Source organism: Schistocerca gregaria, chromosome 8, assembly GCF_023897955.1.
Source record: "Schistocerca gregaria isolate iqSchGreg1 chromosome 8, iqSchGreg1.2, whole genome shotgun sequence".
In the NCBI taxonomy this organism is placed as follows: Eukaryota; Metazoa; Arthropoda; class Insecta; order Orthoptera; family Acrididae; genus Schistocerca; species Schistocerca gregaria.
The window spans coordinates 440,111,926-440,135,835 of record NC_064927.1 but is presented as its reverse complement, the minus strand read 5'-3'; the positions used below and the strand labels follow the sequence as shown (position 1 = coordinate 440,135,835).

General features: G+C 47.4%; 1 protein-coding gene across 6 annotated transcripts in view; it reads left to right on the top strand.

The window, feature by feature from the left end:
• The window catches only part of LOC126284054 (homeobox protein cut), a 422,426-nt gene that overhangs the window by 192,235 nt on the left and 206,281 nt on the right, over positions 1–23,910 (top strand). Inside the window, exon 1 of one of the 6 annotated variants that reach the window (XM_049982637.1) lies at positions 10,178–10,232. The exons of the other annotated variants lie outside the window; for them this stretch is intronic. The gene's annotated coding sequence lies outside the window, so the exon portion shown is untranslated. Of the gene's footprint in view, positions 1–10,177; positions 10,233–23,910 lie in introns of those variants that run through there. 6 annotated transcript variants of the gene reach the window in all.

Here is a 23,910-nt window from a genome sequence, read left to right as displayed (position 1 = left end):
TTCAGCAAAAGACAAGAACAATTTACAAAGAAAAAGTTCCTGGTCGCCCTGGTTATCCAGTGATGGCACATTGTTTCCCCGTCTCGGACTATTTCTTACCTCCAGGACGCATCGATCTTGTGGGTTGCAGCAATGTGAGGAACCAAATAAACTTGGCATCCCGAGAGGTCACTCGTTACATGTGAACACTGCCACAAGAATTCTATGCTGCAAGCTCTTAACGAATTTTCGAACGATCGGATAAACGTTTAAGCTTATAACGGGAGTATGTTGAAAAGGAACATAAATATCAGGCTGGACAAGCGGCTGTGGTGTCTCTATTTCAGTTTGCGACTTATTTAGTGACTCACCCTGTTTGACGAATACTAGTTTGCGCTCTGTGTTGAGTGATTCTCACGAATTCGTAGACAGCGTGATGGATTCTATTGGAATCTCCTTGAGATAGCGAAGTGCTGTAACAGCTGAAATGAATCGTGCAACAAATAATTCAGCTACGGCGCGAGAGGGAGCAGCGGTAGGATGTCGGCAGAGAGCGACGCTACGGCGACAGAGCGACACGAATTAGAGGGCGGAATCAGCTGCGCCGGCGACAATTTCGGCGCCCGGGTGGAATGTGCCGAATGGTGTGTGGGGGGGGGGGGGGGGGGGGGACGCCCCTGTCGCGCCACGAGAAATTCCGGAACAGCGAGCGGGGGAGGACGGGGCGTCTTTCAGGCTGCAATTACTGCCATATTCACGATCTATCGCAAAAACTAATTAACATATTGACTGCCGGAGGAGTCGGCGACGAGATGCGGCGCAGTCGGGGGAAAGAAATCTGCCGGCGGACCGGGCAGACGCGACGCCGTGCGGTGCGACACTGGCGGCAGTGACAAACGGGCGTAATTAACGAATGCTTCTTAGGGACGCGTCTTACAGCAGCCGGCGCTGCGAGCGCTGCCGTGGAGCGGCGGCTGTCAGATTTTGCGAACAGAAACCGGGAGAATAATTAGCGTTCGGAATTACATTGCAGGCTGACAGGAGGACGGGCCGAGGAATCTGCCGCTCCAGCGCCGCCTATATAGCGTCTCCGCCGAAGTGGGTGGGCGGCGGCTGGCTATTCGACCTGGGAGCGAGCCTGCTAGACTAGAGGGACACGAGCTCCGAGTCTGTCAGCCCGCCAGATTCATACGCCTTCCCCCTCCCTTTTTTTTGTTCTTTAAACCTCCTCGTTGGTGCATTCTACGATTTCTTGTGTGTTGTAAGACACACTTGATTTTCCTGTGTGATGAAGAGGCAAGGCACAAGGCCAGTGGTTACCGCTATTTAATTGGATCTACAGGGTGGTGCTATCCGCGCGTCGTAAAATGCCACGTACAAGATTTACATATTCTCTAGCCTCCTACGTGCAAACTGTTAGGGCTGCATAAAAACTAAAATGAAAGGTAATGTAGTTAAATTTTGCACTAGGATACGTTTTCGCTACAGGCCGTAGTTTTCGATTTATTGACAAAGATAAGTACAAAAGTGATCTTCGAACGCTTTTTTCGTGAATAAAGCAAAAGCCTTTAGCAAAAACGTATCCTAGCAAAAAAATTAAGTGCGCTACATTAAATTTCCTACAAATAGGTTCTGTTTATTTCTATGTACGGCTAATAGTTTGTGCGTAGCGAGCGGGAGAATATGAAAATTTCGAGCATGGTTTCTGAATGCATTGTGGGTTGCATAAAACCCACAAATAGGGGCAGCTGAATGACATACAATATAAATATGATTGGCCTTGCAAATATATCTGAGGATGGAATGCGTAATACGAAATCGATCATGCAGATGTATGTTGAATGAATAATCAACATCTTAAAGACGAGCCCGATCAAACCTATAATACTTCACATAATAAAATACCACTTAATGTGTAAACGATTTCAAACATTTTAAATGAGTGGACACGTGAATTCGACATGATAAGATGTGAGCCCAATATGCCAATGAGGCAAAATCTCCGTGAACATTGAGGCAATCACCCTCCGCGCGCATCAGGGTGAAGATACTCGGAAGATCAGGACTATGGGGTAGGTGGTCGAGTGTCAGCCACTCGAGTTGGCGTAAATTATGCATTACGTTTGAGATGGGGGATGAGAGCGTTCACGTTTCTGCATTTACCGCACGCACATCGGGAAGACACGAATGACACACCAGTACCTTACCTGATTTGGTTCAAATGGTTCAAATGGCTCTAAGCATTATGGGACTTAACATCTGATGTCACCAGTTCCCTAGACTTATAACTACTTAAACCTAACTAACCTAAGGACATCACACACATCAATGCCCGAGGCAGGACTCGAACCTGCGACCGTAGCAGCAACGCCGTTCCAGACTAAAGCGCCCATAACCGCTCGGCCACAGCGGCCGGTGTTATTGAATAGGATCTAAGGTATTTTTCACTATTTATTCAGCCTATGTAGTGTACTTCGCATCGGAAAATTTGCGCGACACAACTAAGACAGATAAAATGAAAGGGAGAGCTGACATTGGTTTTATGGACATAAAGCCGCAGTCTAAAAGATATGTCTGCGCCTAGCGTTTTGCTCCGCATATGGGGAGAATTTCTCAGAGGACGTAACGACGTAGTCAGTTAATTTTCAAACATAAACTTCCGTAGATAGCCGAACTCTTTATTGATAACCACGCCACACTCGCACTTTGTTGTCATCTGATTTTCGGTAAAGCTCGACAACACACATCGACGCGAATTCGCTATTTTTGCAGTAGTGCATGACGCAGTACAGATTCTTGATCATGTTCGGTGCAGCTGGCAGGCACTACGGGACTAACATAGTGTGAAGGTAAATGGAGAAAAGACCTTCGCAACTATCCCCCCCCCCCTCTCCCTCCGTTCCTCCTTCCTTGTCACCGTATCCTCCCCCCCCCCCCCCCCCCTCTGGCCTTTCGTCAGTGTAGGTATGATGACCAAAAGACATTGTTTACTTCTGGAATGTAAGATGCGACTCTAACCTCAAGACGTAACTTGAGAAAGATGCAAGATAAACGTTGATCACATTTAAATCTTTGTTCCCTTCACATCATTCCGTTCACGAGCTTTTCGTCAGTGGGACTCCATATATCGGCCGCACTGTCTCTGCAGTTTCTTCCCGGCTCGCAGAAGAATCGATGGTGCAGGGGGCCGCAGTGCCGCGGAGTCCATATCGGGAAACAAGAGGGGGCTGTGAAAGAACGGAGCCCCGTGCATCGGGGAGTGATCACTGTCCCGCCCGCCCGCACGGCAGAAGCTCATTCGTTTAATCCAGCCGCCCGGACAAGGGGCGGGGAGAGGAGCGGAACGGATAGACAGAGGCACACACAGAAGGCCGCCGGCAGCTGAGCTGAGACGGGACGGATACATGTCAGAGGCGGCTGAGAGGAGCCCGGCCGCCAGGAAAACCCCTTTGATAACTAATTAGTCGTCCTTCCCTCCGCCGCCAATCCTTTCGCCTGCCCCCCCCCCCCCCCCCCCCTGCACCGCTCTCGCTGGCCGAACGGTCGCAACATCTCTATATCCTCCACCCCCGCCACCCTTCCAATTCTGCTCTGTGTGCCTCTCGAGCCGTACCCTCCAGAACGTGGCAGCCCCCGCCCCACCCCTTTCTCCCTTCTGCCATCCTTTCACTCTTTCCGCGTTCCGAACGAGCGGATCCTTTCGATAGATCGAAACCCTGCTTCAAATTAACATCCCTCCGCTAGCGCCGACGTTGGCGCTGTGGTGACGCGGCTTCACTGATTATCAAGAGAAAGAGCGCGCGAGTGCGAGGGGTACGCGGGAGACACAGAAGGTTGGGGGGGGGGGGGGGGACGGGAGGGGAGTGCTGAGATGCAGAACATCCAATAGCGAGCCTCTCACCTCCCTTTACCTCTCCCGACTTGAGCTCAGCACACAGCGTTTCGGCAGAGCACCGAGAATCTGCTCCTGCGAGGCCAATCTTTCGCCCTCCGCGGCACTACTGCCGACAGGGAGGTCTTTGTTGGCCTTAATTATTGCCGGTGCGGAGAACGCGAGCGAACACGTGAGCCGGCTGGCGGCGCAGGGCCCGGCCAGCCCTCTGCAGACGGGCCCGTGGCTCGCGAGGAAGCGGGCGAAATGCCTGCCGGCCCGACCGCCTCGTCACCGAATGCGGAAGGCCCATTCCGATATTGACAGCTCTTCGATCTGGCAGCTCTCTCTATGATCTTCTGTGAGGCCTCTGCGCGCCCTCTCAATCCCCGCGGGGCTTGATTACTTTTGACCGATCGCACGGATAGTGGGGGCGGCTGCCGATGACTTCTGCCGCCCGCCTCCTTCGCCTCTGTTGAGCCTCGGCTATCCCGACGACGGGGTAGAAATGGAAGGTGTCGTCACGGTGTGCTACTACCTACAGCCATTCACAACGGCATCGATATCCTTTCTCACAAGCAGTCTGTGATTGTTTATAATTACCACCGCAGATCCCATAGACCCGAGGCCTCCGAAAGATAAAAAAAATGGCGACCTTACCAGGACAAATATTTCAATTTCATGAGAAATCTGCGCTGCCGTCTACTGCTGTTTATGCTATATTCAGGTATTTACACAGATGACTGAGAAACCACTTTGCCTACGAACGACATAAGTATTTTGTGCAAAAACAGTAAATCACTTCCAGAAAGAACTTACAGTTCACTCTGGATGCTTTGTGGTCGTTTCCCAGCCACGTAAACATACCGCTGCCGCAGCGTCACACTACGATCAGCCCAGTATCAACAACAGATTCATTCAGTTTGTCTGTACTGCAGTAACATGCCACGTAGAGCCCTACAACACTTCGATGGAGTCAGAATAGAGGCTTTACTGTCAGCAGGTCGGACACAGCAAGATGTTGTCGATCGGTTAAATGTAATTTTCAAAAATGGCTCTGAAAACTATGGGACTTAACTACTGAGGTCATCAGTCCCCTACTTAAACCTAACTAACATAAGGACAGCACACACATCCATGCCCGAGGCAGGATTCGAACCTGCGACCGTAGCGGTCGCGCGGTTCCAGATTGTAGCGCGTAGAACCGCTCGGCCACTTCGGCCGGCTGTGATTCAAAGTGGTGTGTCTAAGGTGGGGAGAAATTACAGGGAGACTAGAAATGTGAAAGACAGACCCCGCAGTGGTCGTCCTCTTACGACAACACAAATGCAGGAGCGTTTCCTCCAACTGTCATCTCACAGGCGCACAACACCTGCTGCCAGAAGTATTGGAAACGACTTCTCCCAGGCAACAGGGAGTACTTAGAAGATTGGATGAGGGTGGTCTTCATTCCAGAAGACCAATGAGAAGTTTTGCACTGAACCATGTTTTCAAGATGTATACTTAGGAGAGAGTCTGCTTTGTTTTGTAAGAGTTCTTTGCAACTAACCAAAATCTTTCTTGTTTTGAGGAGTTACGTTTATTTTGTTTATAAGGTATTGTACAAACCTCAATGGGTACACTATGACAGTCAATTTAGTAATCTCTGTGATATTCCCAACTTCTGTTGAGGTGTATATAAATATATGAAAAGTTGGTCAAGCTTGTTTGTCACAATATGAAACCATCACAATACTAACTGCTGTGTGCTACTCTGTTCTTTTCTTGCAAGTTTTAGATATTATTACCTCTTACCACTGTGTGATTTCCTGTGTTTCGTTTCGGCAGAAGCTAAGTGTGCTACAGAGCACTTAGCTAACAGATAAGAGAGTAAATTCTCAATGCACGGATAAGTTTCAAACTTCAACCTCTTTATTTGGGGAGCGTGAAAAGTCTTCCGAAGAGACTAGTTAAATATCCCTTCTCTTTCCATATTCAGCCAAGTTCTACCATTGTTACAGACGACATTTCGTAAGATAAAGCTTCAAAAGTATGTACTGGCACGGACTGAATCGGAGTCCTCAGAGTTTGTAACTTGACCGCCGCCGAGGCGGGGATCGTCGACACACGGGATCATGAATAATTCCGACGCTACCGCCGAATACGCCGGGCCGTTCCCACTTTCTGACCGACACGACGCCGTGGCTGCTAAGCCGCCAGCGGCAGTGCCGGTGACCAGTGACAGAGCGCTTCAAACGCGCCTCGCGTTATGAATAAGATGGGAAGGGCCGTCTGTTTCCGGGGCCCACAATACCGGGAATAGGCGGCCGGCTACGCCTTTCCGCCCAGAATCCTCAGGCTGGTCACGGCAGGCAGCAGCCACACGGGAGGGCCAATTAGGAGCCGCCCCATCCCAGCCACGTGAACAGGCGACAGGTGTGTGCCCCGACAGTGGTCAGTTATCGAGGCGTGAAACCCTGGTGTCAAAACACGCATCAGACAATCGACATCGCATCTTGCAGTTCTCGTGACGAAATAACAAGCTTAAATCCACCCTTTACGAAATGTGCCGCACTAGTCAGTAAATAGCTGTAATTGTCGTCTTGAGTCCAAGAATTGCTTGGATGTGGCTCTCCACGATCGTCGATCCTTTGCAACTCTTCCCAGCTGCTGTGTACTATAGTCAAGCAAAGGCGTCCAAATGGTTCAAATGGCTCTGAACTTAGAACTACTTAAACCTAACTTACCTAAGGATATCACACACATCCATGCCCGAGGCACGATTCGAACCTGCGACCGTAGCGGTCCAAAGGCGTCCCTCTACAGTTTTTATCCGTCGCACTTCCCTACAATACCAAATTCACGATTTATTGATGCCTTCGGATGCGTCCCATGAACCATGCGTGGAAGGTTTGAAAGTGACACCTTATATCTACTAAGGCAGTAGGTGTGAAGCTGAGTGTAGTGCCTTCCCGAGTGTGTCTGAATCCAACAATCCGCATTTGATTCGGCCAGTCTTGTAAGAACTCCGCACTCGCTTCCCGTCAAATGACACAGGCCTTTCACTGTCCACAACTCAGCACAGTGGCGCAGTGGTAAGACTGGACTCATATTCGTGCGGAAAACTTACAACGTCCACGAAAACCTGGCCATTTATACGGCCGATTTTTCTCTCACAGTAAGAGCCTGTGCTCCGTCTCTAATGACTTCGTTGTGGGCGACACGTTACACTCTGATCTTCCATTCTTCCTCTTTGCTTCTCGTTTCCTGGCCATAGCTGCTAGTACTGGCGTACCGAGACATCGCAAAAGGCAGGGGACACGATCGTGGACAGATAACTGAGGAATATCACATGTCTGACTGCCCTAGCCTTAAATACTTGTCAGTGTGCTGGCGAAAGTCAGGTCACTGATCAAAACGCAAATTGTGAAATAAATGTAGGCACTGTGGTTGCTTATAAGTAACGTGTGGCGTGGCAGCGGTTTCGAAGGATGCTCGCGAATCAGGCGCCTGCGGAGGGTGTCGCCTTAGCACAGCGACCTCCGCCGTCTCCGGTAGCAGCCGGCAGCTGCCGTTATTACGAGGAACAATACCTCCTCATCCCGGCTGACAGGTCCCCTGGGCGCGCCGAGCGCAATATTCGGGCAATATATTTTGATTTTTTAATTCGGCCCGGCGCCTTCGGAAGCACGGGTGGGGGCGCGCTCGTTGCGAAGGCGAACGCTCTCGCTAGTGTGTGTGGGCGTGCGTGCTTGTGTGTAGGCGCGTTTACGTCCATGTCGCGGTCTTTGTGGGGAGGCAAGTCGCCGGCCTTAACAGCCTCTGGGACCGCGTGGCGCGAGCGGCGCCGCGCCGTCTTAGGAGGGGGCAATCCCTGCCAGGAGCAGATTGGTACTCCCCCACCCTCTGCTCTGTCTCCAGACGCCGTTGTTTCTCGTGTCCGGATTAATACCGAAGCGGCAGTCGAGGTAGGGGGCGCGTGCTTCCCGAGCCTCCCGAAGCGCGGTGAAAAATTTATCGCCACTCCCTTCGCACCCGGCGTGATCGCTGATGACGTTCGTGCCCGGAGCAGTATTCACGGTGAAAACAAACCACCGCTCTGTCGCTGCCAGTCGCCTCCTATAGAGCCTGGAGGCGTATTGCAGATTGATCAAAATCGCCGCAACGCACTCATAGTTAGTAAAATGAAGGCTTTCACGACAGAATGACATTGCTGCTATTAAACTGTTAGGGGTATAATGTCGAGGTCCACTTTTGTTCCTAACGTTTCCTCCAGAACTACACTAGATATTTTGAGAGGCGCGTCTCCTTCTTGCCGACTGCAAGGAGGAGCAACGCCTCTGAAGATATCCAGGGCAGTTCTGAACGAAACATTAGAAGCAATAGAGCTTCGTGGACCATGACCGTATACCCCGAAAACTTTACCAGCAGCAGCGCTCATAGTTCTTTTTCATATTAGTCTGATGTGACGAATGCTCTATAAGATTCCGTATTTCGAGCCTATGCGGCACCATTGGCGATGTTTCGAGCAGTTAAAACCAGAAATAAGAGTACCATAGAAAGGAATTGTTCAAGTGTTACGTCGGTCAATATGAATTCTAATTGCCGATACCTTCAGTTCTTCTAATTATTGCCGGAGATGAAAGAAGCTAAAAGTAACAGACAAATTCGAGTCCCAATTGAAGATTTGTACTTTCATACGTCCCCACTTGGCGACTGAATAACACTAACACACACACACACACACACACACACACACACACACACACACACACACACACACGGAGGCAGAGAGAGGGAAAGAAAGATAAAAAGAGAGAGAGAGAGACGCCACACGGCAAAGAAGAAATGAAACACGACGTGTTGGCACTTCGCACGTTGCCTATGAAAAACAGTACAACTACAGAAAATTTCCGAATGGCACAGCAGATACTTGATAACCATTAACATTCAAATTTCAACAGTCTGTTAACGAGTTCACATTTCATTTTCGTTGTTCGTCGAGCTTCTCCCAGGTCGTTAGATGCGTTACGTAAGGTCAGGGCGGACAAGAGTTCGGTAGGAAATCCACCGCAGCCATTTTCAAGCGTCCACTAGATTTAAGGAAACTGCGTTTAACATGATTCTGACCTCGCTACTCCAGCAAGATCGTTACTCAAAGCTATCCTCTGAGTATTTCTGTAAAAATTCGGGCTTTGATGTGCGTTTTTTCTTAGCGTTTTTTGTTCAAGGAAATAAAACTTTGATCAAGACCCAAGACTGTGGCGAGAGAATCGACACATAAATCTGTCGCTAGTACGAGTGGGAGGTTGCATCTGGCACGAAAAATATCTCATAGGTTGGGCTTCTGTGCGTTCGTTTTTGTTCGGTCCGCCCGCGTGACGAATAAAAAGTACTTTGGAAAGGGACTGGGGGCGGGGGCAGATGGGGGGCGGCGGCTCATCTGGGCAGCTCGTCACGTGCGGGAAACGGGAGAATTGTCAAAGCAAGTTTATGATATCGTAAAGTGACTACACACGTATATTCTCTTTGTCATTTTATTGTAAGCACACGGGAGAGGGCAACCGCAGTTTCCCATTCTCTGGGTCTCCGTTTAACGGCCGCCCTGACGACACCGGCGATATTTCTTAATGTTATAAGTAGATATCTCTGATGCCGAGGTAAGTAGCCCCAGGAATGTTTTGTCTGCACGGGATAGAGACGCATCTTGACAGCTGCGCCGCTGGACGATTTCCATTCGCGACAGGTTCTTCGAGCCCGCCACAGTAGACGCTCCCTTCTCCTTCGCTTTCCCCATTATCTGTTATCTGCACATGGAGGTCTGTCGTCACCGCGTCGGCTAACAAAGGCATTAGGAACTGTAGTCGATCGGCAAACAGTGACGCCATTTCGCGGTAACTCTCATCAAGAGAGGTATGAAGGAGACGCAGCGGTGCGGCAGGGACGAAATATAAACAGAATTCCATTCCTGGTGGCGGGGGGCACATGCCGAGTCTCATATTCCCCCTACCGTGTGTGGCGCCCCCCACCAGGTGTCTGCAAGAGTTCGCGGCTCTCCGATGTTCCATCGCTTCTTGCAGTAGATAACGCGACGCCATACGCTCGGTTCGCGATACACTCTCCTCGGCGGGCGTGTTTGCCCGTATCTTCATGTGTTGGCCGTCTGATCCCCAGACGCCGACGCGAGCTGAGGTGTTTGCCATCTATAAGTCCCGGCGCCTGCCGTTATCTGCCACACCGGCCCTTATCGCCGCCGCCCTACTGGTAAGAGACGCCTCTGCTATTGGCTCCTTACGTGCTGCCCGGTGGCTTCCCAGAAGCGTCGGAGGCGTCGGACGGGAGTTCTTCGCCGGGGAGTTTCTGCGTCACTCAGACCACCGATCTGGAGTCGAAAAGCGTGCAGGTCTGTATAGACGCCACCGCGTTCTTCGTGGTACATACAGCCCGCATGTGCTCCGAGGGATATTCTGATTTCGTACGTCCCACAATTCCCCCCCCCCCCCCCCATTTCTCTCTCTCTCTCTCTCTCTCTCTCTCCCTCTCTCTCTCTCTTTCTGTCTTTCTCCTTCTCTCTCTCGGCGTTTGGGTGGGTGTGAGTGTGTTAAACCACCTCATGTGCGTAATCTGTGAACTACGATACTATTACCAGCATAATCGTGAGTGAACCTGGAACCAGAAATCGCCAGAAGACTGAATCTTTCACTCTGCAGCCAAGTGTGCGCCACTGTTTGAAACTTCGTGGTAGAACAAGACTGTGTACTGGACCGAGAATCGAACCGGAACTTGATTGTTCGCGAGCAGTACTCTTTCCGACTGAGCTGTCCAGGCACGACTCACAACTTGCCCCTCACCCTTTATTCTTGCCAGTACCTCTCTCCATAAGTCGCTTAAGAGTTAGGTCACTTTTCGTTATCCAGTGCTCTTGTCCAGGAGATAATATCAGGCTGCAAATTTAACGTAATAAGTACAAATTTAATGTTATATAGAGAAGCACTTGTCGCAGGCTTTCTTGGTGCCTGACGGGAGAGAGAGATAGAGAAGGAGAGATAGTTGGGATGCGGTGGTGAAGGTTGCTATTGGTATACGAATTACGTCAGCCATACGCTGTACTGCTGTTTTCGGGATACAAATGAACTTTCTGCGAAAATTATTTGCATTCCCTAATATTCTTTACTGCATGTCTATTCTACATTACTGCCAGAATCAAATGCTTGGCCTAATCGTGTTCACAGAGGAACTTGTAAAAAAAGAAAACATCTGATTTCCATTCGTAACGCTCATTGTGAAAGCAATACATGCAGCATGGTTCTGTGGCTGTGCCGCACTATGTTAACGTGTTTGCAACGAATGGAAGACTACAGATCAAGAGGTTGCGAACATTGATAGAGGATAAGTAGTAGGGATGAAAAGAAATGGGCTTCATTTCACTGGCTACGTAATCGGACTTTGTTTTTGCGAAGAATAATGATACTTTACACGATCCTGCATGAAGCGAATTGCACATTCTTCTTCTGTTTGCAACAAGAGCGTCATTATAGGGGAAAATATCTATAGTTCCATTAGATATCATTGTGCCTGAGCGTATTCTCGCAGATGTTCAGTATTTTACAGTTGAGAACTGTGTTCTGTGAGTAATTACAGGTAGATTGTAAGGGAAAGGAAAAAAATACCGGAAGACATTGTCGTTATTCTGCAAGTTACGAAACATAGTCAATGAAACGACAGACTGCTATGACCAGTTCGAGCCTATTAAATTCAAATCATCCTCTACCTCCACCTACTTGCTACGTTGGAGTATCTTTTCCAAGTACACACAGTTTCAGCAAGGATTCGTCGCGTCTCCGTATAAGATATGAGTAGCTTAGAGGAGCTGAATACCTCTTGATAAGATTCCTTTGTTTGTCTCACCGGCAGCTACAGCTCATGCGGCCTGCAGTGCCGCGAACGTCTCAGCAACAGCAGACCAACCCAACCCAAATTTCCTCCATGTGCCCCTTATCTCTGTTTATGTGCATTGCTCTTTTGAAGTGCATCTTCGCAAGAAAGCAGGAAGTCTTTGTTAACCGTTCGCTTTATATAGCTCGACAAACTAATACGCCGTTCTCTAGAACCGGCTGTGCAGGCTATTTCTCAAGTAGGAAGGAAGACAGACGTTACTACTTCCTATTGGATCTCGCTTTGTCAAACAGCGCCATGCAGAAGAGCTTTCGATTGATGTTCACTGTTCTGAAAGAGTCGATTCACGCGATTTTCAGTGTGACTATTTTGTTTTTGTTTTCATCGTTACATCAACCAATTTCAGGTTGTCATTGTTGTTGAGTTGGTCTTCATTTGCATTAGGTTCTCTAGGAGACAATATTCCAGTATCCCTACAGTAATTTTATTTTCCTCACGCGGTTATTTGGTGTAAAAACTTAATAAGAAACTTTGGTCGTCCATTCTGTATTGTAGAAATTCAGGACCAGATAAAGAGGGTTGATATTTCGTCGTTTCGAATTCCTGGAACTCTGAAGTACAGCTAGTTTCGAAAGTAATGTTTTAAAAACTGATCTCACTTACAGTGAGTATTCCTTGCCTTCTTTTATGTGGGTTCGATTATCTCTGTCTAGACGTTGGTCTGATCACATCCTCGTTAAATTCCGTATTTTCGTTTTACCTCAACATCGACTTCTTCTTCAGTTCTAGGAAGTTTGAAAACAATTTAAAAAGTACATGCAATTGTAATCTTCCACTCCCAGCCCCCAGTCAAAACTGCTATATATTTCCATACTTGATTCTACATTCTTGGTGTTGGCGCGTTTCTGTACACTGGTTAAAGAAACGCCATTCCAGGTTAAGGAAACGTATTCCAGTGCAGATCCATTGTCTATCTGGCATTCACTGAGTGACCGTCCACTTCATTTTGATTAAATCGAAATTATTAGCCATAAAGCCCACAAGTTATGATTTCAATAGGCGTGAACTACGGCCTCTATGAATATTGCGAAGTAATTCCGCATTGTTCCGATCACCTTTCTCAGGTTAGTAGTACTGTTTACGAATGCGCAAGCTTTCGTATGAGAGTTAACGCTAGTGGAAATTAACCGTGTAATGAAGACAGCTGCACACTTTCAGCACATTATCCTGAATGTCTTATTTCCCGTAAATGTCCGAATCTATTTGCAGTGTACAAAATTTAGAATAATCGATGTCAGTAATTATTTGATCGTAGTGAGATACTTTTACCATAGTACTTTCTCAGAAACTTCTTGCACTCTGCTTAGATGCAGCCATCTGACAATCTGTTCACTGTAATCAATGGCTGCTATTACCCATCACCAGATTTGAGTCCACGTGTTTCAAAAGGCTCTGAGCACTATGGGACTTAACATCTGAGGTCACCAGTCCACTAGAACTTAGAACTACTTAAACCTAACTAACCTAAGGACATCACACACATCCATGCCGGAGGGAGGATTCGAACCTGCGACCGTAGCGGTCACGCGGTTCCATACTGAAGCTCCTAGAACCGCTCGATCACACGGGCCGGCCCACGTGTTTCACAACGGCTCTTATGTTATCTACGAATTTTTTGATTCGAATCTCACGTTTAGTGGTAGGTCACTGATATGCCAGAGGAATCAGTGGACCTAGAGCAGAACCTTGTTGTTACCCCAATCAAATTCAAACTTATTCCATATTTGTTAACACTGAGCGACAATCTTCTGCTTACCATTCATTAGATACGAAACAAATTATTAGTCAGCATTTTTCTTAATTCCAAGGTCCAATTTACTCAAAATTGTAACGTGATTTACAAATCCGTCTATTCTGGTACATCAAAGAAGATACTTGTGTCATCAGGTAACAATTTGATGGAAGCTGAACTACCTCATTATAATGGACGTAGTCTCGACTGCATTTCCAGCTGTTGGATTAAGCTGGTTACACATAGATGTATTAGACGCGGATGTCCTGGCAAGCAAAATCGATGGAGGCTCGTGCTAATCGCCACACTGCCGGTGTAACATTTCGCCGAGCCGATCAATGGGGACGCTGCCGCTGAGTTTTGGTGCCGGCAGCGGTCGGCGTGTAGTAACATGCTCCCGCTCAATAATCATTTATACAGCGGCAGGAGGTGGAGGAGAGGGGAGCTTAAAACTCGCCATTACCATTATCTTAGTCCGCGGCGGCGGCCGATCGGTTCGATAGCAGACGCGGTGGCAACTGCTGGCCGACATGCAGCCGTCACCGCCCCTCCTCCCCCTTTCCTTACCTCCCCCCCGCCCCCCTCCACCGTCACTAGTCTTTCTGGTGCGGGCACCCCCACGCGCTCATGAAAAGCGGCCGCGATAAAGGCCGATTGCCGTAGTTTTCGCCCACTTCCCACATCGTGCGCAAAAGCTTTACCACTTCCTGACGAGCGGGCCACGCCACGCGAGGAAACTACCCTCCTCCACCTTCCTTTTCCCTCTTCCCCTTCCCGTCCGAGCGTTTAGGAACTACATTTTCATTACAGATGAAATCTGACTCCCTCGCGGGGAGAGCTCTGTGGATCGATAAATATTGCGAACCACTCTCTCTCTCTCTCTCTCTCTCTCTCTCTCTCTCTCTCACACACACACACACACACACACACACTTACTTGTCCACTGCAAACGGCAAAAGGATCTTTCGCCTTTTGTCAGAATCATGTTCAACCTTCTTACAGGTCGATACTGCTGAAAACAGATTACAGAAACGTACAGTAGAGTACATAAGTAATTTTTGATTTCCAGTAATCCTAAGTTCTTTTCTTGTTTGGAGTTCAGTTTCACTTATTTTTCTCCGTACAGGGTGTAGTCGTGCATCACTTTGAAAAAACTAATGTTACTTGATTAATTTTTTGTTTGGTTGCGGGTATCTGTACCTGTGTGCACTCCTGGTACACATTTAAGTCCCCACGCTACAGTAATGTAGAGCAGCGCTAGAGGACCCAACATAAAATGGCACAAATCATTCATAAAAAGGAAATATGCTCCTGTAGGGGACTTTTACGGTACTGTCGCTTGCAGATTTCAGTGTGTACCAGGACTGCAAATTCACACCTAGTAACAAACAAAAAATTAACTACCTTTATTTTTTTGATGACGAAGAAACTTGATGACCACCCCTCGTGAATGGCAGTTAAAATTATGCGACTTTGGCAGCAATAGCTAATGCATCTTGCCACTAGTTAATGATGAGTTTATTTGGTAAAACCGGTATCTGAAGCGTTGTCTTTTAATACTTAATCCTCCCAGAACATTATTTCAACATAGTTACGATAAAAATAAGATTCAGTGATGAGCGATCAAGTGATAGTAGGTTGCCATAAATCAAACTTGGCTAGTTCCTTACCACTAACAAAATAAAATTCTGGAAGTAAACATGAAGCTGTCATACGCAAAAATTCATTCGGCTCATTAACAGGTTATCCAGGAGGCCATGGTGCATCGAGTTTGTAATGAACGAATCGCAATAGATACAATTGTTTATTGTTTATATAACATGAAATGGTCCTTGCGTGTTTGAGTACGGTATTTTTAGATTGACGGGGCACTGTTTCCAGCTGCAAGACGTTTGGTAGGTTACACTTGAAAGTTTCGGCAATGTCGATGTCGTTATTGACGGAGCTGTAGCGCAGCTGAATGATGACGGAGAAAGAAAATGTTTAGGATTGACAGGAAACATAATTCGCACTCGACAGAAGGGTCGATGTCGTTATTGACGGAGCTGTAGCGCAGCTGAATGAGGACGGAGAAAGAAAATGTTTAGGATTGACAGGAAACATAATTCGCACTCGACAGAAGGGTCTCTTACGCACTGCGTCACTTCAATCAGTTGTTTAGTTGCCTAACAACTCAAGAATCCCACATCAAAGAGAAGGTGTGCCGTCACTGGGACTACTCATTTACCATGATATTACGCTACAATGCGTACCTGTATATACCTACACAACTGTTGTCGCAGTTACTGTAGAGTCTTTGCTGCGAGTGTGGTATTAGTCTGTGTTTTATCATCAGAATCGTCGCTTTTTCCATGAGACAGTGCACAACATCGTGTAGTGCGATGGTCAGTAAATGTGTAGATTCCTCGTATGTCTGTAACCTTTTAAGGTACGCTAAGTTCTGAACCAGGATGTTGTCATCTCAGCCTCGATCGACCATTTTGGAGTTGCTGGCATGAAGAAGCGTCACAGGGCAATTCGCAAAGGCTACTAACATGTGTGGCTCTGGTTCTACGCCAATCCGTGACGCACGGAGATACAGTTCTGCCAAATAATACCAACCTTAAGTCAAGTGCACGTTGTTGCGAGGGAGAAGCACAGTGTGGTATGGAAGTGAAACTAAAAGTATGGGAGTTTTGTTTTATTCCTGTAGCGCCTATTACGTTATTAACAATTTGTGCAACATGCGTTTCCGTCGGAGCGGACCAAATTACGCCTTGCAGATGTCCAATGCTTTATCACTCGCTTCGGCAGCTCTGGTGATGTTTTCAATGTTTGGTTCCACAGGCCACCGGCCAGCTCCCCGAGTGACGTCTTCGGCCACCGCACCGCAAATAATTCGGTGTCGCGTCCGCCCTGAGGAATTTGACGCGTCCGGCAGGGCCAGCGATCCAGCCACTGAGTATGCGCATCAACAGTTTTCTCTCTGGCACCGTTGGGCTTTTCTGCAGTTCTTCTTATTCTTCTGCTTCTTTTTCTTCTTCCCCCCTCATCTCTTCTCTTCCTGTGTCGATGGTACTTCACTGACTGTTAGGATATAACTGCTACTTCTAGGGGTATTAGCACCAATTGCTGTCAGGACTGAATGTACATGTTCTCTGCTTCTTCCTGGCAGCTCATCTCTTGGGCACGAGATAATTGTGCACTGGGCTTTCGAGGTGGTATATATTTTTTTTTACAGTTGTCGCTATTGTACAAAGCATACCGTTTCAAATTCTTGCATGTCCATGTACATAGCATGTTTCATATTCATCGAAATGATCTGCAGCGAGATATGAATGAATGATATCCGGCGTTTGGGAAAAAAAAAATCATTGCCTTTACTTGATAGCGAGGTGGAACCTGTACATCCTATTCACCTCCCGTAATCCGTCGGCAACGAAACAAAAAAAACACTTGCCTGACCGGGATTGGAACCCCTACGCTTCCGCTCCCCGGAAAATTTAAAACTACAGCCATCCGAAGACAGCCCACACCGCAGGTAACAGATCCAGTCTGTTCGTACTCATAGTTTCAACTTGCAAAGAGTGTATAACACGGCAAACACCCCGACGTCAGTGAGAAATTTCATTTTAGGGAAAAAGAAAGTGCTCTCACGCTACTGCCTCTAAAACTCCATGTGCTCATCATCCGGGAAATCTTTTGAACTGAAGAAGAATACTCTCCCGTTGACTTTATAGTAACGCTACATTGCTACGCTGCGCAAGAAAATAAACGGGTCACTTTTTGAAACCTCGTTATCTTCTCCCATTGCGGCCCAGAAGTCAGAAATTGAGTTTGAAGATGTCTGCAAGCTTCTTCTGTAATGATGTAAATGCGTGGTGCCATGCAACGTTATTCTCTGGCTCGGCAGCGCTTCGAACAGCAAGGGTCAGACGTTCACGTGAAGTTTACGCTGTGTCACAACAAATTTCACTACAGCTCTGGCTAACCACTGCGGACGTGTCACATCGTGGGAAGGTCGTCAGACCTCCCCTCACCCAGGTCAGAACGACGCGTTCAGAGTTGAAATCGCGCTGCTTTGTTATGGGTGGCCGAGGAAAACACTTCGGACACACTACCGCTCAGAAGTGACAGGAAAAGTCGTGAGGAGATGCCATAACGGACGTGAATGAAACCACACCTTCCATTGGGGTGTTCATTGTCACTCATTTTGCAATCGAAAACAACAGTTTGCAGTGCAATGTGTCACCGGACGACGTTCTTGATATTCCTTGGCACTGCTGACACCGCCCTAGACAACTAAAACCTTCTCTGAGGGCATCACAGGGCTGCAACCTCACTGAACGTGTCTCTTTAATTTTGCAGTGCAGTATAGAACGCGTGTCATTTGTAATAATTCTAACATGTGAACTTGACAAACGCGATGTTATGCGCCTTCTACCAAGTTGAAGCCGTGACATCTAGCTGATTGACTTCAGATGAAAGTTCTAACAATGCACAAAATTTCCATGGACGACGGTGACTGGAGCTGAATGTGAACTCTTATTGGTTTTGTTTGTTGAAGGGCTTGCGGCCATGGAATTTTGAATAAAAATCCTCTCAACCATATCTTTGCAAAATTTTGGGGTGTTAGCTCTGGCGCAGATAGCAGATACGTATATCATTTTTTTAAGGATGAGAGAGGTTAGTATTAAATCGAGGAAAGCGTACAGAACCTGTTAACAGATGTATTGTAACACTAAGCAGTGTAGATTTTCTTTAGACGGTGTCCTTGTTCCGACTATGAGTCCATTCGGTATTTCCGCTCTGTCCACAACAGAATGTGTACCTATTTACTCAGCTGGGTATATTTGTTGGTCAGTATCAGGAAACAAAAAGATGTACAGGCTTTTCTCCTCAGGTTTTTGCTAGGCGGTACATTTTAGAGTATACATCCAGCGTGATCGTCACATTTGCTGGATGATATTTTGAGGAAAGACCGGGTCATTTTAGATTTTTTAAAAGGTGTTTTTTTTTCGGGGGAGGAGACCAGATAGCGAGGTCATCGGTCTCATCGGATTAGGAAGGGACGGGGAAGGAAGTCGGCCGTGCGCTTTCAAAGGAACCATCCCGGCATCTGCCTGGAGCGATTTTAGGGAAATCACGGAAAAGCTAAATCACGATGGCAGGACACGGGATTGAACCGTCGTCCTCCCGAATGCGAGTCCAGTGTGCTAGCCACTGCGCCACCTCGCTCGGTAAAAAGGTGGGTATGGAGGTGGTTAGAGTCTTGATATCGAACATGTTGAAGCCATTGGTCATTAAAAATTGACATTAACGAAAGATGTGTCACCGAATTATTGAGCAATAGAAGGGAGTTACGAACGTTGCTGACGCCAGAAATGTGTATTGTTCCAGTCAAACTAGTAAAGGTCCTAATCGTTTAAAATAATATGAAACGTCGTGTATGAGTACGTCACGCTTTAGAGTATATCCTCCCCTTCCCGAGAGATACTTACGACTGCCTTTTCTCGCCTGAAACCAGATTTTCTCAATTCCTAACAATCGGGGATGGTTCCCTCGAGCGACCCAATTCCATCCTCAACTTCGGCAGGGAATTTGTCTCTAAAAGCTCTTTATGCAGAACGCTTCTCTTGTAACGCACGCGTCTGGAGTTTGATGAACATTTCTGTGGCGCTCTCTCGCTTACCGAAGGAGATTTGACCGAAGTTACTGCGAGAGACCTGCAACTCTGTATCTTTCTGTCCTCAGATGCTACTTCCTCAGACTGTGCTCAGCTTTCTACGGTTTGTTGCGTGGAATTTCGTTTCGTCTACTGGCAAATCAGTGTTATAACTGTATTAAATTATTAATGTTCCCAAGACAATCTATAGCATTATTTCATCAACAGATATACAAACTACTTGTTTCAAAAAGTAATGGGTAACATTTAAGTGTCGGTGAAGAATTTCACAAACGTAAATTTTGTAGGCGACTGTAAGAAAATGTGTTACGTTTCAGAGATCGCAATTGAGAATTCTACTTACATGATGGCGCACGGAGAATCCGGGTTCATCTGCAGTATAGCGAAGCAATTTTTACAGTTTTCGTAGTGGGAAGCCGATGTAGAGATCTGAGGCAGAGTTGGATGTCGAGGAGAATAGTGCCACGGTCGTTGACATTCGCAGGCAGTCGCTCTCCGCGCTGCAGTCGCTGCGTCTGCGTCACTCTCGGTGCCTTCAAAGGCGGGCGCGCTGGCGGGGCACTCGAACAGTGACGTCAGGCGTGCAAGAAGCGCGTGGCTCTTCTTTGAGCCGCGCGACCCGGGGCGCTCCCGGCCACGCGCCTGCTCGCACGCACGCATGCCGCGGCGACACACGCAACCGGCGCTGACCGCGAGGCGCGAGCGGAACGCCGGGACGGCCGGCTTTGAGCAGGCGTCCGCGTGCGAGCCGCACCGCCCCTCTCTTCTTGGGCCGGTGGGAATTTCTCCACGTCGATGAAAGCAAGTATTCCTTGTCTTCTCCTTCCTTTTATCTCCTCGCGCTGAGACGTCCTCAGATTCGCCATCCGGTTCTCGTAGACCGAGAAACTCAGTGTTACCTTCAGTCACGTAAATTTTCCGAAATTTACTGCCATGCCGCGTTTCGGCAGCAAGCTGCCAGGAACATGTGCCAGACCAGCATTAGCACGTAAATTGTTAATCCAGATTCCTGTTAAGTGTGCCAGTGAGGTTATGTTCCGAAATATTCGTATCCATGTAGTGGCAATATATCTTTGTTTGAAAGTCAGAGCACGATATCAGATACAGCACAGTGCATGTCATCGTAACCATCTGTATGTGAAAGAGTGAAGTGATGGTGATGTATTATCAAAATACCGGTGTTACCCGGCAGACTGTTACTCGAGTTCGATATACTGAAGTGAATAAATGGTTTAATTTCGTACCTGGAATTAACGTCCTTGGCTTATCGCACATCCGTTACGAACGAGAATGTAACTAGTTACACACTTACGTTAGAAGTGCAACGCTACGCCTTAGATAGTCGCACAGTAATCTTACGGTAGTCTTTTATGCAGTCATTTGTTTCAACGGTCTTGTAAGTAACACAGTTCGTCACCATATTGTGTCTCACTTACATAACGGAAAATCGTCTTACTTCACTTTAGGAGACAAGATTTGTGCCGCTTTGTGATCGTATAGAACTTAGGAAATACATTCTTTTAACATAACAGTAACCAATTTTGGAGCGTGAGAATGGCTCAAGTTCCAGGTGGCAAATACCGCCATGAGTGGCATTTTTCAAGAGACTGTGAAACTTAGTGACTGGAAAGAAATCTTTAAGTACTGTAGTCAAGGTATCTTCTCATTATCGTTATATGTATAAAGTAGTTACTTGAGAGGGTATTGCACTGGGAAAGATATCGACAAACTCCGTTACATATGCTAATGAAAATAACGACAATTCTGCGACCTAGGAAGTTAAATGGTTCAAATGGCTCTGAGCGCTATGGGTCTTAACATCTGAGATCATCAGTCCCCTAGAACTTAGAACTACTTAAACCTAACTAAACTAAGGACATCACGAACATCCATGCCCGAGGCAGGATTCGAACCTGACAGTAGTGGTCGCGCGGTTCCAGACTGTAGCGCCTAGAACCGCTCGGCCACTCCGGCAAGCTGGGAAGTTAAAAATAACATTCGGATTTCATTCAAGAAGCACTGATATTAATCAATCAATCTTAGAAACTGACTTTGAATGTGATCAACATACTGCTCTCCCGATCCCTAACGTTGCATTTCATAGCCGTAACCTCTACTTTTACTTCACGCGATTCCCGAGTTACCCTCGCGACGCCTAGTGGTGTACGTTCGAGGCTTCCCACTAGGAAAATGGGAAAAATTGCTTCGCTATACTGCAGATAAACCCGGATCCTCTGTGCGCCATCATGTAAGTAGAATTCTCAATTGCGATTTCTGAAACGTAACACATTTTCTTACAGTCTCCTACAAAATTTACGTTTGTAAAATTCTTTACCGAAAATTAAATGTTACCGATTATTTTTTAAAACAGGTAGTTTGTATACCTGTTGATGAAATGTTATAGCTTGTCTTGGAAACATGAATAATTTAATACAGTTCTAAACTGATTTGCCAGTAGACGAAACCTTACAAAGCTGAGCATAATCAAGGGAAGCAGCATCTGAGGACAGAAAGACATTGAGCTGCAGGTCTCTCGCGGTAACTTCGGTCAAATCTCTTTCGGTAAGCGAGAGAGCGCCACAGAAATGCTCATCAAACTCCAGACGCGTGCGTTACAAGAGAAGCGTTCTGCATAAAGGAGACGTTTCTTTTCCGTAAAATTCCGAGAACGTACGTTCTATGAAGAGTCGGGCAACGTATTTCTTCATTCCATATGCATACCGCGAAAGGCCGGCGAGGGAAAATCAGTGATATAAGCGGGCACACGGCGCCACTCGCGAGTGGATCGGAAAGCGCGGAAATCTAACAGTGGTACCAAAATGAACCTCCCAGATGACGGCGAAACGAGGCACAGTGTGTGATCTCACCCACGGCCGCTTGCCCTAGGACGGACCGTCACACGGCTGCCACTGTTCCTACCTCATGACTTCGACGCATTACACAAACCGCACCACTGATTTATGTCGCTGGCATTTCAGCAACAATCGGAATTTTTATCTTCGGGACTTCGATGTCTCGGCAGAGACGAAATAAGACGGCGTAAACAGCCATTGTTTACTCGCGGAGCAGTGGAAGGGCGCGCTGCGGCGCAGGAGCGCGAGACGGCTGGGGAGGCGCCTTCGGCCTTATTCGTTTTATTATCTGATATCGACGCAAAAGTTAATCAGTTTCCTTTATCTCGGCGCCGTTGATTACTCAGCCTCCCAGCAGCTGCCACCTAGGAACCTGTTCCATCAGAGCACGCCGCTGCCGTTACCGCCGTCTGCAAATCGCAGTCTCTCTCTCTCTCTCGCTTCGCATCGTCTTCCAGCTGCCTCCGCTCCCAGCTTCCGGGCCCGAGACAAAACACGGCCCGATCCGTGCAAAGGCGCACCTCCGCACTTCTCCAATCGACTGATTTGTCTCTCCCCCCTCCCCCCCACCCCGCCCCCCATATCTCCCATGGCCATTTAATCTTGCGGTGACTTAGCCGGAATAATATTAACATCCTGCTGTATACACTTTGTTTTAGGGTCTGGTTTACTTTTGCTGTTGCCTTGCGCTACATCAGTGCAATGCAGCATTAATGGTATGCTGACTGATTAAATATCGAGGCGTAACGCTATGGAATGAAACGAAACGAGAGAAGCACGTAAGGTCAGTTCATAGCTAAGGTCGAATGGTTTATTGGAAGAGTTATGGGCAAATATAATGCACCCGTAACGGATTCGGCGTACAGAACGCGTGTACGGTTCATTCACGAGTGCTGCTAGAGTGCTCTCGATCCCGACTAGGTCTGATCCAAGCGCAGGCATTGAAGTGGTTTAGAGGTGAGCTGTTGAATTTGATACTGGTCGGTTTGGACAGTACGAGAGAGTAACCGAGCAGTTTTGTATGGATCTACAGTATTAAAAGAATAGCTTCACAGCTCACGGCATTCTCTACCCCTAGTGATGTACGTGTAAAATCAGATAGAAAAGCAAATAAACAGTTCATCAGTACCAGTCCATGCATTTCATTCAAGGAAAGGTCAAAGGATTTTTTAATACACACTAGGGAGGGAAGGTTACGGTTTAACGTCGCGTTTATTACGATGATATTAGGAACAGGAAACAAGCTTTGACAGGATTCGGGTAGTGAACGGCGATAAGCAGTGTCCTTTCCCGAGGAGCCACCCCAGCGTTCGCCTTAATCGCTTTAGAAAAACCACAGGAAACCTAAATTTAGGCGCAGTCTTTCCGAATGCGAGTCCAAATGCGGTTTTTCGCCCAAGTTAACCGAAAAATGGTTCAAATGGCTCTGAGCACTATGGGACTTAACTTCTGAGGTCATCAGTCCCCTAGAACTTAGAACTACTTAAACGTAACTAACCTAAGGACATCACACACATCCATGCACGTGGCAGGATTCGAACTTGCGACCGTAGCGGTCGCGCGGTTCCAGGCTGTAGCGCCTAGAACCGCTCGGCCACTCCGGCCAGCGGTTAAGCCATAGATAGTTCATCTAACGAAGTACGCATTAAAAACTTTCTGTCCCAAGAAACAAGTAACTGGTCCAGTTGGATACCAGCAATGTCTGCAAATATTTCACAGCATGATCGGATATAGATTATGTGACATCGACCACGATTAATATAAAATCACGTCTGGGAGCTTTGATGTTTACGAAAGCTGATGTCGGCGTGGAGAGTCACAGAACAGTCGCTGGCGTTCCTAGAGCGACTGCAGCTACAGCGCGTAAATTTAGCTG